We start from the raw sequence: 17783 nt of genomic DNA, 5'->3' as shown, positions 1-17783 counted from the left end.
ATTTTTTGACACACATTAGTACACAATCAATGTTCAATCAAACTGAGAGATGCCATTTCCATACTGTCAGAATGGATTTTAAAGAAAGCAAAACTCAACTATAAGCTGCCTTCAAGAGGGACATTTTAAACACAAAGAAAAATTTAAAGTAACTGGATAGAAGAAAATACACTACAGAAAGAGTAAGCTCAAGAAAATTAGAGTGGCTGTTAACTGAATGTGCCTAGTAACAGAGCTTCAAAATACAGAAGCAAAAAGCAACAAAATTAAGGGAGAAATAGGTAATTCCACAGTCGCAGTTAGATTTACATCCCTCTCAGCAAATGATATAACTAGACCAAAAAAAAAAGAAAAACAAGAAAAAAAAAAAACAGTAGACACAAATGATTTGAAAAATGCTATCAAAACACCTGAATCTAAATGATATTTACAGAATAGTACACCATACAACTGCAGAACACCTATTTTTTTTCAAGTGTGAAAGGTATATTTATCAAGATAAACCACATAATGAACCATAACTCAAGGTTCTATACATTTGAAAAGATTAAAATTATGCAATGTATATCTCAAGCCTCAAAATGAAACTCTTAGGAATCAATAGAAAGATATCTAAAATAACACCAAATATTTGAAAATTAAACAAAACCCTTTTTAAATAATCCCTGGGTCAACAAAGAAATCACAAAGCAAGCTAGAAACTATTCCAAAGTAAATGATAATAAGAATATCAAAATTTGTAGGCAACTGCAGTGCTTGGAAGAAAATCTAGAGCTTTGCATATTTAAATTAGAAAACAAGAAATGTCTGAAATCTCTGACCACTTTAAGAAGCTAGAAAAGAAAAAGCAAAATACATGGGGAAAAAAATTATAAACAGGAAAAAAAATGAGAGAGAAAAGATAAATGGAGAAAACCAGCACTGTTATTTTTGAAAAGATATACAGATAAACCAAGAATTAGACTGGTCAAGGAAAAAAAGAACACATTAATAACATCAGAAATTAAAGAGATAGCGACACAAATCCTACAAACATCCTAAAGATGACAAGTTCAGTTCAGTCACTCAGTCGTGTCCGACTCTTTGCCACCCCATGAGCCGCAGCACACCAGGCCTCCCTGTTCATCACCAACTCCCGGAGTTGACCCAAACCCATGACCATCGAGTCAGTGATGCCATCCAACCATTTCATCCTCTGTCATCCCCTTCTCCTCCTGCCCTCAATCTTTCCCAGCATCAGGGTCTTTTCCAATGAGTCAGCTCTTCGCATCAGGTGGCCCAAGTATTGGAGTTTCAGCTTCAACATCAGTCCTTCCAATGAACACACAGGACTGATCTCCTTTAGGATGGACTGGTTGGATCTCCTTGCAGTCCAAGGGACTCTCAAGAGTCTTCTCCAACACCACAGTTCAAAAGCATCACTTCTTTGGCGCTCAGTTTTCTTTATAGTCCAACTCTTACATCCATACACAACCACTGGAAAAACCATAGCCTTGACTAGACGGACCTTTGTTGGCAAAGTAATGTCTCTGCTTTTTAATATGCTGTCTAGGTTGGTCATAACTTTCCTTCCAAGGAGTACTCGTCTTTTAATTACATGGCTACAGTCACCATTTGCAGTGATTTTGAAGCCCAGAAAAATAAAATCAGCCACTGTTTCCACTGTCTCTCCATCTTTTTGTCATGAAGTGATGGGGCCAAATGCCATGATCTTAGTTTTCTGAATGTTGAGCTTTAAGCCAACTTTTTCACTCTCTTCTTTCACTTTCATCAAGAGGCTCTTTAGTTCTTCACTTTCTGCCATAAGGGTGGTGTCATCTGCATATCTGAGGTTATTGATATTTCTTCTGGCAGTCTTGATTCCAGTTTGTGCTTCATCCAGCCCAGTGTTTCTCATGATGTACTCTGCATATAAGTTAAATGCAGAGTTCATTTAGTACCTTCAACAACACTTATTTATTATCTCACACTTTATATAGGTAAGAAATCTGGGTACTTTGTAGTGGGGCTTTCTGTTCAACATCTCACCTGGCAAAAATCAAGATGTTGGCTGTGTTCGCTCAGTTCTTATCTGAGACTTAGGACCTTCTTCCATGCTCACTACTTGTCGGCAGAATTTCCTTGTGGCTATATGACTGGAGTCACCATCTTCTTTCTAGCTGTTGGCAAGACTTTCTCAGTTCCTTACCACATGTTCATATAGGCATTTTCACATCATGGTTTTTTGCTTTCATCCAGGCAAGCAAGTGTAAGTTGCTCTGGATTCCTCTGTCTTTGTCCTCTGGACTCCCTCAGGAGACTCCTTTTAAAAGCTGATCTAATTAGATCAGACCTACTCAGGATGATCTTCTTTTTGATGAACTCAACTGATTAGGGACCTTAAGTACATATGCAAAAATCTATTTGCCATATAACAATCACAGGAGTGATATCCCATTATAATCACAGGTCTCTTCCACACTGGAGGGTTGCTTATGAGGGTGAGTCACTGTGGTGTGTTAGAATTTTGCTTGCCATGGGGACAGAAGTATCTTTACAATTTAGAATCTTTATGTACAAGAAGACCACTTAGAGGCAAAGCAATAACCCCACTTGATAAGTTTACTCACACTTGTTTTGTCTTCATGCTTTTTCCTCTTTATATTTCCTGGTACCTCAGTTGAAGTGCCTCCCTCTACAAAAAGATTTTATTGCATATAGAGGAAATTAAAAATAAAAAAGTTAAATAGAAAGGCAAAAAAAAAGGGCAGTGGAGATTATGTAATTCTCATTATTGCTCAATACCTATTGTTTTACTCATTTTAGAGATGAGATTGAATCTCATGGAAGTTAAGAAATTTAAATGACTAAGATCACCCTCCTATTAAGTGGCAGGTAGATTCATAAACTTATTACATCAGACAGTTGCTGTGGTATGATTGGTACAGCTGCTTATGAAGAGAGAATTATGAAAAAGAATAATTATTTTAAATGGAGTATAGATATTGAAAACTGTTAGTTGCTCAACCATGTTGAGTAGGTTAGTTGCAAACCTACTCTTTGCAACTCCATGGACTGTAGCCCACCAGGCTCCTCTGTCCATGGAATTCTTCAGGCTTGAATACTGGAGTGGGTTGCCATTTCCTTCTCCAGGGGATCTTCCCTACCCAGGGATCGAACCTAGGTCAACTGGTGGACAAAGAGGGGAGAAAAAAATTGGTCATGGTATATTGGAGGTTTCACAGTCTAAGAAGCAAAATATCTTCAGAACAAGGCATTTAGGACAGTTTTAGTTAAGAACAAGATTTAGAGACTATAATCAGGAGTTAAAATTGTTCAGGAGATATAGCTAAATTTCTTAATAGGTGATAAAGTCAGGGCTTGGTAGATCTTTGTTAGCTGAATTAAAAAATATAAGCCTCTAGAATTTATATGATCCTTGCTACTGTGACATTGTAGGGAAAAGAAGGAAGCAGAGAACTAAGAGGGTGCTCTTGCATAAGCCTAGGAAAGAGATGATTGATTCTTGAGGTGGGAATAAGGATGTGTCTATAGAGAAGAAAGGATCAGTTTTCTGTCATTTTGGTAGTCAAGAGGACAGGATCCAAACTTTCTGAGTTTTAGTGCTGAGAGAAACCTTGTTGTTGACAAATGTGATTCTTTTTAATTGAGCTTTAAGTAGGTTATAGGCCAGTTGGATTTATAGAATCTTTTCTCTGTATACTAATTCACACCTTATTGCTTCTTTCAAGTTTCTTCCCCTTCCTTTTCTGTGTTCTTGCCAGTTAGGGCCTAAAGGTCAGTCCTACCTTCTTTATAAATATACATTCCTTTGTGCTATGAGCCTAAATGATGTACTAGTTAGTCCTCCAAATTTCTCTATAGAGTTTTGCTGCAATTAAACAGCTCTATAGATGGCTTTTAAGTTACTAGAAGCCCAAAGTTACAAAAACATTTTATGTTGTGATCCAGTACAAACACACACACTGGAAATAACACCTAACCTTTATATAGTACATGCTGATATATTATATATATATTTGAAACTAAGAATGCTGGTTGCAGCTCACCTATGTGATTTACAGCAACCCTTTCACTTGGCTGAATTATAATCTCATTGGTAATTGGAAGAGTGCAAACTAAAACCAAACCATAAGAAATCATTTCACTTCCATCAGATTGGTAAATACTAGAAATTCTGAAAATAGTGAGTGTTGTGAGAACGTGGGGAAATTAGCCTACCACTTTTGGAGGAACACAGTCATTTTGTAAAAGAAAGTGACTTTTGTAGTATACATGTACCTTAACCTAGTAATTATGTTTTTGTCTTTTTATTCCTAATGAGAGAAATTCTTGTATGCTGGGATATGTGAACAAAAATGTTTGCAATAGCCAGAATTTAGCAACAAAGTGTTCATCATTCTACCACTGCTTTTCAAATAACAGTGGTGATTTTCAGATGATAAAATAATCTTGATTTGTAGGATAACCTCACCTGGTCACAGTGTATTATCTCTTTTATATTTAATGTTCTGCTAGAATTTGGGGATATTTTTTCATCAGCAATATTATTTTGTAGTTTTCTTTTGTTGTAATGTCTTTGTCAGGTTTCAGTATTTGGATTATGATGTTCTCAAAAGTATGGGAGGTGTTCCCTCTACTTACTGAAAGAACTTGTCCAGTGTTCCTTGACTGGTAGAAATCATCAGTGACACTGTTTGGACTAAAATTTTTTTCTTTTTTTGTAGGGAGATTTTTAGTAAGTTCAAATTCTTTTTTGTTTTTAATTGGACATAGATTTTGTTTCATCTTATGTCAGTTTTGGTGCATTTTTAAAGAAGTTTGTTGACATTAATTGTGTTGGAGAAGACTCTTGAGAGTCCCTTGGACTGCAAGGAGATCCAACCAGTCCATCCTAAAGGAGATCAGTCCTGGGTGTTCATTGGAAGGACTGATGTTGAAGCTGAAACTCCAATACTTGGGCCACCTGATGCGAAGAGCTGACTCATTGGAAAAGACCTTGATGCTGGGAAAGATTGAGGGCAGGAGGAGAAGGGGACGACAGAGGATGAAATGGTTGGATGGCATCACCGACTGGATGGACATGGGTTTGGGTCAACTCCGGGAGTTGGTGATGAACAGGGAGGCCTGGTGTGCTGCGGCTCATGGGGTGGCAAAGAGTCGGACACGACTGAGCAACTGAACTGAAGCTACTAAATTTGAGGTACCTCGCTATACATAAAAAGAAAAGTAATACAATCCAACGGAGAAGGCAATGGCAACCCACTCCAGTACACTTGCCTGGAAAATCCCATGGACGGAGGAGCCTGGGAGGCTGTGGTCCATGGGTTGCTATAAGTCGGACACTACTGAGCGACTTCACGTTTCACTTTCGTGCATTGGAGAAGGAAACGGCAACACTCCAACATTCTTGCCTGGAGAATCCCAGGGATGGGGGAGCCTCGTGGGCTGCTGTCTATGGGGTCGCACAAGAGTCGGACACAACAGAAGCGACTTAGCAGCAGCAATACAACCCAAAAATTTTCATTTTAGTGATGAGGAAAGGAAGGCTGCAAGAGCGACACCCCAAAGATCAAAAACATAGGAAAAGTTTAAAATAACTTCAGTCCCGGGTTCTTTTCCTACCACAGCCCCCTTAAGGCTTTAAGAGAGTCATTCAAATCAACAGTACTTGTATACTGTGTTCAAAGGAAGCAATTCCAGCAACATTTTCCATATGGAATAAAATAACAATTTTCCATATTTCACATCTATTTAAATACCCCTAAGTTTTGCCAGAATATCAAAACTAAAGTGGATACTGAGGAATTTCCAATCAAAGTAGCTTGGTTGCTAAAATGACCATTGATAGACCACCGGAGTAAATTTAATGTACGTTTTGAAATATAAAGAAAAAATTGTAGCAAAACTCTTTGTCGGTTTTTCCAGTACTTTATTTAGATAGCAAACTACTTGTGTTACAACTATTCTCAAAGACTGAAAGCAAGTACACAACCTTCCCGAACTTTTCGCTATTTCCTCCCTGGTGCAAATTTTTTTAGCCTGAATTTTTCGTACAGTATGAGTACAAGGTACACTACTCAATACAATACACAAGTTGTTTTTATTTTCACTGTTCTGAATCTTTATTTTCCTAAGTGCTTCACCATCAGAATTTGCAATTTTCTTAAAAAGGCACATGAAAATCTAAAAGATGGAATCAAATACCACGTAAGTCACAAATCACACAAGTTTCTTTATGCCATGTCAAATACTTTCATAAACACCACGTTCGCGGAGATGGAAAAAAAAAAACTCCTTTCTAGTCACAACCACGAGAATAAACTATACACATCATCTTAACATCGACTAACAGCAAATAATTCGCTATCGTCGCATACAAACAGAGTTGTTTTGAATCTATAAGTGTCCAAAACCATCCCCCGCTTTACACTCCCGGGGCACGATTCTCTGCAATATGAAGAGAATCGGTAACATTTCAAATGTAGGTAGACGAGGTGACGTGACAGTCCTAAAACCTGAAAATTTCTTAGTCCCCACAACACACAAGAAGCACCCAGTCTAGACTCTCCAATCGAGGCCCAGGTTCAACTCCAAGCACTCCCGTTTCCCAGCTCTTCACCCCGCCCCCACCCCGAGAAAGGAGGGAAAACAACTTTTATTGGCCTCGTCTCCCGGGGGGCTGGAAAACTAGCGGGGCAGTGCTCCGGCCTGGACACGTTTCACAAGGAGGCCTCCGTCGGGGGCGGGGAGGGCAGATAGCGGGAAAGCCCGGCTTTGACGTCCCCGCTGCCCCTGGCGCCAGCCCCCCGCTCCTCCCCACTGAGAAGAGGCCTGGGCCGGTCGCCTCGCCGAGCGACCCCCAGGCCCCTCAGCCGAGGCGAGCTCGTTGTCATGTGACGCCGCCGCCGCCGCTAAAAGACCGGAGAAACGCAGGGCGGCGGATGGCATTCGCACCAGCCCGCCTCGGCCCGGTCCCGCCGGGCGCGGGCGAGTCCCGAGAGTCCGGGCGGGGGGGCGGAGGGCGGGCTTGGCGGCGGGCCCCAGCGCGCCACAAAGGCTTCCGCGCCCGTCGCCGTAGTGCCCGAGCGGGCGGGGGCACAATTTTCGGGGCCCGCGGGAGGGGTGCGGAGCGACTAGGGTTCCGGGGTGCCCGCCGCGCCCACAGCCGTCCCCGGTGGCGCCCGGACGGTCGGCGACCGCCGCGCCCCGCACAGGCCTGCGCGGCCTCCCTCCCCCGCGCGGGGCCCGCGCCCGGCCCGCCCGCTCTCCGCTCGCGCTCTCTCGCTCTCGCCCGGCCTCCATCTTGGATCGGCGCTTCCAGCCCCCGCGCCGCTGCCGCCGCATTCCCCCTCTTTCCCGCCCCCCGCCGCCGTCGCCGCCGCCCGCGCTCACCTCAGCTGCCCATCCGGGCACCGCCGGCCGTCGACCTAGTTTCCCCCCAAAAGTCTCCGGTGTGTTATTCCCGATGTGGGGGGGTTGTTACGGGGTGGTCGCCGGGGGTTCGGGAGCGGGGGCCGCGCCTTCAACGGAGCTGCAATCCTAACCCGCCATCTGGTGGCATTTTCCACACGCCAATGGCGCCGCTGCAGACTTGGGTCCGGACCGCCCTCTGCTGGCCGCGGTGCTTACTGCCTCGCTGACGGGACGGGCCTGCCCGGAAAGGGGAGGGAGCAGAGGCGCGAGCTGGGGGCCGCGGCGGGGACGCGCGCGAACGCTTCCCTGTGGGGATTGCGCGCACGCGCACCAGCGGGGCGGGAAACGTGGCCGCTGCGTGGCGGCCCGGCCCCCGCACGGAGCGCTGGCCCAGCTCAGCCAATCGCAAGCGGCGGATCCCTCTCCGTGAGGGGGCTGTGGACGGTTCGTGGGCCGCCTGAGGCGGGCGGAAGGATGGCTGCGGTGGCGCGTGCGCGCCCCGCTAGCTGAGTTGCCGCCCGCCATTTTTGGAGCTTTTCCGAGACTTGGGAGGGAAACCCGCCCCTGGCCCCTTCACCGCGGCCCCTCCCCAGGTCGCGGGACTAGCGCACCCCCGCAGCCCCGCCCGGCCCTGCTGCCCTCATCTGCCGCCTCTGCAGAAAAGCGGAGGGGTGGCAGCGCAAAACCACGCTCCCGCCACTCCTGGTGTTAACCAAGGCCTCGGAGCTTAGCATTGTACGAACGATTTATTGTGTGATGTTGACGAGGTGCTTTCGCGGGCGAGAGTGAAAAGGTTTTGAGAGCTGTTTGGGACCTCCCTCGCCGAGCATCTAGACGCAACACTCCGCGCCCCAGGCCGATTGGCGTCGTCACTGCCTCTAAAAGCAGATCCTTTCCGTGGTGCCGGCTTTGCATAAGGCGGCAGCATTGGCTAGTTAGTGAGAAAAGAATGTAAGTAGATTGAGAAAATGTAGCCTCCGCTTTGGAATCAGATTTCTCCTTCCACAGCCTAGGACTACTCTCAGTAGCTCTGAAATGGACAGGAGAATCCTAGCCGTTTAGCTGCCAAAAGGGAAACAATTGACTAACGTGAGATCATGACCAAAATATGCCTTTGAATGTCGCCTTTTCCCTATTCTTTACCCCCCCTACCCCCCACCCCCACCTCCCTGCCTCTGCCTGATCGTGGCTCCTACCTTTCACCCACTCAAAACTTTGATTACAAAAGTGAATCCTTAATCTCCCAGGTCATCAGCCCCATTTATGACTGAATTCTCTTGTTACTGTAGCCAGCCAGCTCTATTTCTGTATTGCTTTAGAATCGCTCTACTCCTTTATAGTCTTAGGGGCCAGTCTCCAATAAATTATCCCTATTTCTGATTTCTCTCTCAAAGGTCACACTGTGTGGTTTTTTCACTGGAGGAAGCCCCAGTTCTACCTGGTTGGCTATGAAGTCGTGACTGCACTCCCACTTTATATATATATATGTATATATATATATATATGTCTCCCACTTATAAACTCATCTTTGAGTGAATTCCTATTGTATTCTCTACAGACTGTTTCTCATTTTCCTTGTTAAGGTGCCAGTCCCAATCCATACTAATAGATAAAATCATCTGGATAACAAGGATCAGAGCCATGGAATTCCAGTTTGATAGTCTTTCCATCTTAAAATACTTGTTGATATGCCATGTTCATGACCTTTCAAATTCTCACCAAATTAACCCATTCTGCCCCTCGCCTACTCTCCAAAATTAGTGCTTCTTCCAGGACCTATGTCGTCCATTCCTATTTCCTCCTTACACCAACTTTCCTAGGATCTTATATGTCTTCAGTATCTTAGCCATTGGCTTCTTTCTGTTTTTCAACAGTTTCCAAGGGCTTTTTAAAAATTTGTACTACTACCTCCAGTTACTATAATATCAACCTTCTTTTCACTGTCACATTTCTTAGAAGTAGTCTCCTGCTTTCACTTCCACCTTATTCCTGACCTTTTATCAATCTAACCCATAATGGCAAACTGAATTTACACTTTAAAGTCACACAAGTTCTAACTTCCAACCATTTTCTCATCCTCTTTTTCTTGGCACACCCAATCCTTATCCCCTTCTTGAAACCCTGTGCCCCCCTTTTTAAGACAATTCCTGGAATCTACAACCTACCTAGTTTTCTGGTCTTTGTATTCCTTTGCTAGTGCCTCCTCTTTCTTCCAGCCCATAGGTCAGCTCTTAGCTCTCTGTTCTCTACTACATTATTGCCCTTCAAAAGTCTCTTTAAATTACTATCTGTTCCTGATTTTTCCTTAGCATTCCTCATATTCAGCCTTCTTGCCAGGAAGCTCCAGTGCAAAATTCACCATTTAAAATAATGCATCTTTCTTATTCAAGTTTTTTATTCCTCTTAGTAGCTTTGTAATATCAGATACATTCAACTTTTATCTATTTGATAAGATAAAGTAAAAGTCATTCAGTCATCTAACCCTATTGACTGTAGTCCATGGAATTCTCCAGGCCAGAATACTGGAGTGGGTAACCTTTCCCTTTTCCAGGGGATCTTCCCTACCCAAGGATGGAACCCAGAATACTGGAGTGGGTAGTCTTTCCCTTTTCCAGGGGATCTTCCCAACCCAAGGATGGAACCCAGGTCTCCCACATTGCAGGTGGATTGTTTACCAGCTGAGCCACAAGGGAAGCCCAAGAATACTGGAGTGGGTAGCTTATCCCTTCTCCAGCAAATCTTCCCAACCCAGGAATCGAACCGGGGTCTCCATTGCAGGCGGATTCTTCACCAACTGAGCTATCAGAGAAGCCCAAGATAAAGTAGAAAGTTTAAGTTTAGTCGCTTAGTCATGTCCGACTCTTTGCGACCCCATGAACTGTAGCCTACTAGGCTCCTCCGTCCATGGGATTTTCCAGGCAAGAGTACTGGAGTGGGTTGCCATTTCCTTCTCCAGAGGATCTTCCCAACCCAGGGATCAAACCCAGGTCTCCCACATTTAGGCAGATGTTTTACCTCTGAGCCACCAGAGAAGTCTATAGGTCCTATAACAAGTTGACTTTGTTGCAGAGCCATATGTTTCCCAGGAGCCCCTGCTTTCATTAAATTCTTAACCAAGAGTCCAAAGATCTCGGCAACAGTTTTCAAATACCACAATTTTCATTAACAGCTTCAAGTTAGAAGTATGAACAAAAATGTCAAAAAGAATACCTGGAACTAGTGTGGATAGAGCTAAGGATTCTTCAGTATTATTTGGGGTAGACAGTAAAGTATCAATAGAACAAACATTTGCTTAGTCCAAGTTTCTTGGTGCCCTTTGGAATTTCTATCTCATCGTTAATTTCAAATGACCTGAAATGAGACCTGACCCACTTTGAAGATTCAGGTTGATAGGTTAGTTGTCTAAAGAAGCAGCTCATGCCTATTAGACTTTTGTTTCAACTCAATCTCTTAGCCAGTCTGGTCCAAAAGTATATAATACATAAAATACTAAATTTGAAAGTTATTATTATAAATTTTTAATTGCATTACAGAATTACATGTAGATGTAATATAAATGCTTTACAGAATAAATCATTAACATTTATTAACCAACAATGTGAAGAACTTTGCCTTATAAAAAGCTAACTTGTGGCTATTCAGATGGCAGAACTCCTTTTAAATTTTGGCTGAACTTACATCTTTTTCCTTTCTGGATAATTTTAGTATGAAGAATATTTCAAAGTTATTCCATTGACCTTAGAGTCCTGCTTAAAGTAAAAGACATTCAGCCAACTTGCTTCATGACAGTAATGATTGCATTCCTTTCACAGAAGCCTTTTTTTTTTTAATGACTTTTTTTTAAGAGCACTGTTAGGTTCACAACAAAATTGAGCATGCACACATGTATAGCCTCCCCTGTAATCAACATCATTCACCAGAATGATACAGTTGTTACTGAGGATAAACCTATATTGGCACATTATAATCACTCAAAGTCCACAGGCAATTCCCTAGGGTTCACTGTTAGTATTGTACTTTCTGTCAGTTTGGACAAATGTGTAGTGACATACGTCCATGATTATAATAGTTTTTTTTCATTGCCCTAAAAATCCTCCACGCCCTGTGTATTCATCCCTCCTCTTCCCTCATCCCTGGCAGTCACTAATTTTTATTGTCAAATGGATAGGTTGCCTTTTCAGTGGCTTCTCTCATTTTGTAATATGCATTTTAGCCACTTCCATGCCTCTTCCATGTCTTTGGATGGTTTAATGGCCCATTTCTTTTTAGAGAATAATTCATTGTCTAGATATACCACAGTCTTATTTATTCATTCATTCACACACACGTACTGAGGGACCTGTTGTTTGCTCCCATGTTTTGGCAATTATGAATAAAGTTCCTGTGGACTTCCTCAGGAAGTCACTGGAAGTCACTTCCAGTGGCTAAGTGGTAAAGAATCTACCTGCCAATGCAGGAGATGCAGGTTCAATACCTGGGTCAGAAAGATCCCTTGGAGAAGAAAATGACAACTCATTACAGTATTCTTGCCTGAGAAATCCCATGGACAGAGGAGCCTGGTGGGCTACAGTCCATGGGTCACAAAGAATCAGGCACAACTGAGTCACTAAACAACAACAACAAACATTCTATATAGGTCTTTCTGCAGACATAAGTTTTCAGCTCCTTTGAGTAAATACCAAGGAGTGTGATTGCTGGATCACATGGTAAGAGTATCTTTAGTTTTGCAAGACACTGCCAAACTGTCTTCCAAAATGGCAGTACTATTTTGCATTCCCACCAGCAATGTAAGAGAGTTCCTGTTGCTCCATATCCTCATCAGCATTTGGTGTTGAAAGTGTTCCAAATTCTGGCCATTCTAATCAGTATATTGTGATATCTCATTGTTGCTTTAATTTGCACTTCTCTGATGACACATTCTGTAGAACACCTTTTTGTATGCATATTTGCTATTGTGTATCTTCTTTGGTGACATACCTGTTAAGGTCTTTGGCTCATTTTTAAGTTGGGTTGTTTGATTTTTTATAGCTGAGTTTTTAAAGCTTTTTGTATAACAGTCTTTTATCAGATATGTCTTTTGCAAATATTTTTTCCCAGTATGTGGCTTGCCTTCTGATTCTCTTGTCATTGTCTTTTCCAGGGCAGAAGTTTTTAATTTTATGAAACTCCAGCTTATCAATTATTTCTTTCATGGATTGTGTCTTTAGAATTGGGTAATACATAAAAAGGTATCACCCCACCTATGGTCATTTAGATTTTCTCCTAAGTTATCATCTAGGAGTTTCATAGTCTTGCATTTTACGTTTAGGTCTATGATCCATTTTGAGTTAATTTTTATGAAGGATCTAAGACCTGTGTCTAGATTCTTCTTTTTGGGGGATGTAGGTATGCAGTTCTTCCAGCAACATTTATTGAAAAAACTATCTTTACTCCACTCTATTACCTTTGCTCCTGTGTCAAAGATCAGTTGATTATATTTATAGGAGTCTACTTCTGGGCTCTCTGTTCTCTTCCATTGATCTATTTGTCTATTCTTTCATGAGTATCACAGCTGTCTTCATTACTGTAGCTTAATATTAAGCCTGTAAGTCAGGTAACATTAGTCCTCCACCTTTGTTCCTCTCCTTCAATATTATGCTGGCTATTCTGGGTCTTTTGCCTCTCTATATAAACTTCAGAATCAAGTTGTTGATATCCATAAAATAACTTGCTGGGATTTTTATTTGTATTGCATTGAATCTAAGATCAATTTGGCAAGAACTGACGTCTTGATGATACTGAGTCTTCCTAGCCATCTCTTCATTTATTTCATTCTTTCCTGATTGCATTCATCAGAATTTTATAGTTTTCCTCATATAGATCTTGTAAGAAAAACTGTAACATTTGATTCATGATTCTCCCCTTTCCCATACCTTATAACAGAGTTCCAGACACACTTCTTGATATTTAGACTAAAGAAAAGTCTTCTGATTATACTTTATCATACTTCACTTTGACTACCTCCACAAACCACATGGATATCTATAACATAGTATTTTAGGAATTATGACCACTATCTCAATTTACTCTTCCCAAATCAAGTATTCTTCCTTTGCATTTTTCACTTGGCTACAGGATATTTCCTATTGCTTATCAGCTAGACTTTTACAAAAATCATAAATGGTTTTCCCTTCTTTTCTCCTCTTACAATTAAGGTATGCTGCCAACTGGTGGCAGTAATGTGCCATAGTGGCCTACCTATCAGATTAAACTGTGACTTTTTCCATTTCATTTTTAAAAACATTTTAATTTATTTATTTTTAATTGCAGGACAATTGCCTTACAGTATTGTGTTGGTTTCTGCCATACATCAGCTTGAATCAGCCTCAGGTATACCTATGTCCCTTCCCTCTGGAACCTCCCTCCCACCTCCCACCTCATCCCACCCCTCTTTTTTCCCAACTCCTTCTAAACATGAAAAATCAATTCTGTCCCAAGACCAGAAGTCCTCCCATTTCAGAATCAGTAAAACTGGGTTCAGGAAAAACTCTGTCCCCAAAAAAACTGAGGAAAAGAACTACTCAGACACTTTAAAAAAGAAATCTCGTAAGCAGAGTGCTGGAGCTAGTAACGGTGGAATTAAGGACTCTTAAATGTCACTTGGGCTTCCGTGGTATCACAGATGGTAAAGAATCTGCCTGTAATGCAGGAGACCTGGGTTTGATCCCTGGATTGAGACAACCCCCTGGAGAAGGGAATGGCTATCCACTCCAGTATTCTTGCCTGGAGAATCCCATGGACAGAGTAGCCTGGCAGGCTACAAATCCATGGGGTCACAAAGAGTCAGACACGACTGAGAAGCTAAGTAAACATCATTTAGGGTAAGGAGTAAAGTATCAGTAGAACAGCCATTTGCTTAGTCCAAGTATCTTGGTGTCCTTGGAATTTCATTTTTAAAGTTCTGGAAGGAGGCCTGACATATTTCAGGGAGTCAACTTTGATAAAGGTAGATGTCTAAAATTATTTCCATATGAACAAAGCAACCAATCTCTAATATTTTTTTCAATCAAAGAAGTGTACAAATGGCAGCAAATGAAACAAATTATACTGTAACAAATCAAACTGCACAAAAGAATTTATGAAGAAAAGCAACAAATCTCATGCTAATCCTTTCTACCTCTAGGCCTATTCACCAGGGACAACCTATTTTACATGTTTTTGTTTGTGATTACTTCAGTATTTCTAAATATGCTCATATCAGTTTTAGACAGTATCTAAGGACACGCTCCAACCAGTCCATTCTAAAGGAGATCAGTCCTGGGTGTTCATTGGAAGGACTGATGCTGAAGCTGAAACTCCAATACTTTGGCCACCTCATGCAGAGTTGACTCATTGGAAAAGATCCTGATTTTTTTTTACTGCATTTTTTAAATATCAAATTTTTTCTTAAAAATAACTTTTTTTGCTGGTTTCCTACTAATTTTATCAAACTTACATAAGTGATTTCTCAACTGTGAGATGAACTGGGATATAATATTAGTTTTCTATTGCTGCTGTAACACTTTGCTGAAAACATGTGACTTTACAGCAATACAAGTTTATTATCTTACAGTTCTAGAGTTAGAAGCTCTAAATAGTGTCCACTTGACTGAGTTCTTTTGGAGGCTCTAGGTGAGAATCTACTTCCTTGCCTCTAGCTTGTAGAGGTTGCCCACATTCCTTGGCTCATGGCTGCTTCCTTAGATCACTCTTCTCTCCTCTATAATTTGCCCTCCTTTATTACATTGAGAAGAAGGACCTCTTAATAAAAATACTACATGCATGTGACCAATTTTAAAAGTTATCTATCTTTTCCCCCTAGCCTCTTAGTTCTTTCAAGAAGCAGCCACTATTACCCAGTACCAGAAGCTTTTGAACTTTTTCTTTAATCTTAGTGTTATGACATATCTAGGGATCAAATTTTAATAAAAAGTTCCCAGGACCTTGCAGTTTTTTCTGAAACCACGGAAACAATCAATGAATATAAGTGTCTTCTTTCAATGATGTTTGGGTAGATGTGCATTGAGCACTTACTAGTGTATATGGCAGATACTTGGTATTTTTTGTTTGTTTTGTGGGTTTAGTTTTATTTTTTACAGTTATATTGAGGCGTGATTGATATATAATAAGCTGCACATATTTAAAGTGTATGATTTACTAATCTGTAACCTATATAAACCCATGAAACCATCACCATAATCAAGATAATATATCTATCATCTCTAAAAGTTGCCTCCTATCCCTTTGTAATCCATCCCTCTCTGGCTTTATTGGGGTTTCCCTGATAGCTCAGTTGGTAAAGAATCCGCCTTCAATGCAGGACACCCCAGTTTGATTCTTGAGTTGGGAAGATCCGCTGGAGAAGGGAAAAAGCTAACTACTCAAATATTCTGGCCTGGAGAACTCCCTGGACTGTCCAGGAGTCGCAGAGAGTCAAACAGGACTGAGTCACTTTCACTTTTTTGGACTTCCTTCCTGACTCAGCCGATAAGAAGTCTGCCTGAAATGCAGGACACCCAGGTTTGATCCCTGGGTTGGGAAGATCCTCTGGAGAAGGAAATGGCAACCCACTCCAGTATTCTTGCCTGGTAAATCCCATGGACAGAGGAGCCTTGCAGGCTACAGTCCATGGGGTCACAAAAAGTTGGCCATGACTGAGTGATTTCACCTCTCTCCTCTCTCTGCCTTTATTCATCCATTCAGGCAAATACTGGTCTACTTTCTGTCACCATAGATTTAATTGCATTTTCCAAAATTTTATATAAACTGAATAATACATTGAAAGGGAAGATGTTAGTTGCTCAGTCTTGTGTGATTCTTTTCGAGCCTATGGATTTGTAGCCTGCCAGGCTACCCTGTCGATGGGTTTTTCCAGGCAAGAATGCTGGAGTGGGTAGTCATTCCCTTCTCTGGGTGATCTTCCTGACCCAGGGATTGTACCCAGTCTCCTGCATTGCAAGCAGATTCTTTACCATCTGAGCCACCAGGGAAGCCCTGAATAATATGTACTTTTAAAAAATTTCTTTACTTGGTACAATTATTTTGAGATTCATCCACATTGTTGTGTATAGAAATTATTCACTCATCTTTAGCACTGCTGTAGTGTTCCATTATATGATTAGACTACAGTATGTCCATTTAACTGCCAATATACATTTTGTACTTAATTTTTTTCTTATACTAAAGCTGTTATGAACACTGAGACACTGATTATGTTTCACTGGATTTGGTATTTAGTAGGTAGACCAAATCATGAATCACAGCTGAGCAAAGAAGAGAAGCAAAAGGCGAGGGAGAAAGGGAAAGATACAGCCAAGTGAATGCATAGTTCTAGAGGATGACAAGGAGAGATAAGGCCTTCTTAAATGGACAATGCAAAGAAATAGAGGAAAACAACAGAATAAACAGTAAAACAACAGAATGAGAAAGATAGATCTCTTCAAGAAAATTGGAGATATCAAGGGAATATTTCATGCAAGGAAAAGCACAATAAAGGTCAGAAGTGGAGAGAACCTGACAGAAGCAGAAGAGATTAAGAAGAGGTAGCAGGAATACACAGAACTATACATGAAAAGTTGTAATGACCTGGATAACTGTGGTGGTTTAGTTGCCAGACATCCTGGAGTGTGGAGTCAAAGGGGCCTTAGGAAGCATTTTGATTAACAAAACTAGTGTAGGTGACAAATCTCTAGCTGTGCTATATCAAATCCTAGAAAATGATGCTGTTAGAGTACTGCACTAAATATGTCAGCAAATTTGGAGAACTCAGTAGTAGCCTGAGCTGAAAACTCAGAAAGTAGGGAAAACCACCAGACCATTCAGGTGTGACCTAAATCAAATCCTTTAAGATTATACAGCGGAAGTGACAAATAGATTCAAGGGATTAGATCTGATAGACAGAGTGACTGAAGAACTATGGATGGAGGTTTGTGACATTGTAGAGGAGGCAGTGATCAAAACCATCCTTTTTACAATTGTAAAAAGGCAAAATGGTTGTCTGAGGAGACCTTACCAATAGCTGAGAAAAGAAGAGAAGCTAAAGGCAAAGGAGAAAAGGAAAGATATACCAATCTGAATGCAGAGTTCCAAAGAATAGCAAGGAGAGACAAGAGAGCCTTCCTCAGTGATCAATGCAAAGAATAGAAGAAAATAATAGAATGAGAAAGACTAGTGATCTCTTCAAGAATATTAGAGATACCAAGGGAACATGTCATGGAAAAATGGGCACAATAAAGGACAGAAATGGTATGGCTCTAACTGAAACAGAAGATATTAAGAGGTGGCAAAAATACACAGAAGAGCTATACAAAAAAGATCTTTCTTCATCACCCAAATAACCATGATGGTGT

General features: G+C 41.5%; 1 protein-coding gene across 1 annotated transcript in view; it reads right to left on the bottom strand.

Moving 5' to 3' along the window:
• The window catches only part of STAG1 (STAG1 cohesin complex component), a 497553-nt gene extending 489966 nt beyond the window's left edge, over positions 1 to 7587 (bottom strand). The window contains exon 1 of the mRNA XM_065942227.1: positions 7396 to 7587. The gene's annotated coding sequence lies outside the window, so the exon portion shown is untranslated. The remainder of the gene's footprint in view (positions 1 to 7395) is intronic.
• Positions 7588 to 17783: the final 10196 nt, after the last annotated feature.

This window comes from Muntiacus reevesi, chromosome 8, assembly GCF_963930625.1.
Source record: "Muntiacus reevesi chromosome 8, mMunRee1.1, whole genome shotgun sequence".
Classification (NCBI taxonomy): Eukaryota; Metazoa; Chordata; class Mammalia; order Artiodactyla; family Cervidae; genus Muntiacus; species Muntiacus reevesi.
Note: the sequence above shows the minus strand (reverse complement) of the source record. Positions and strands in the feature narration are given on the sequence as shown.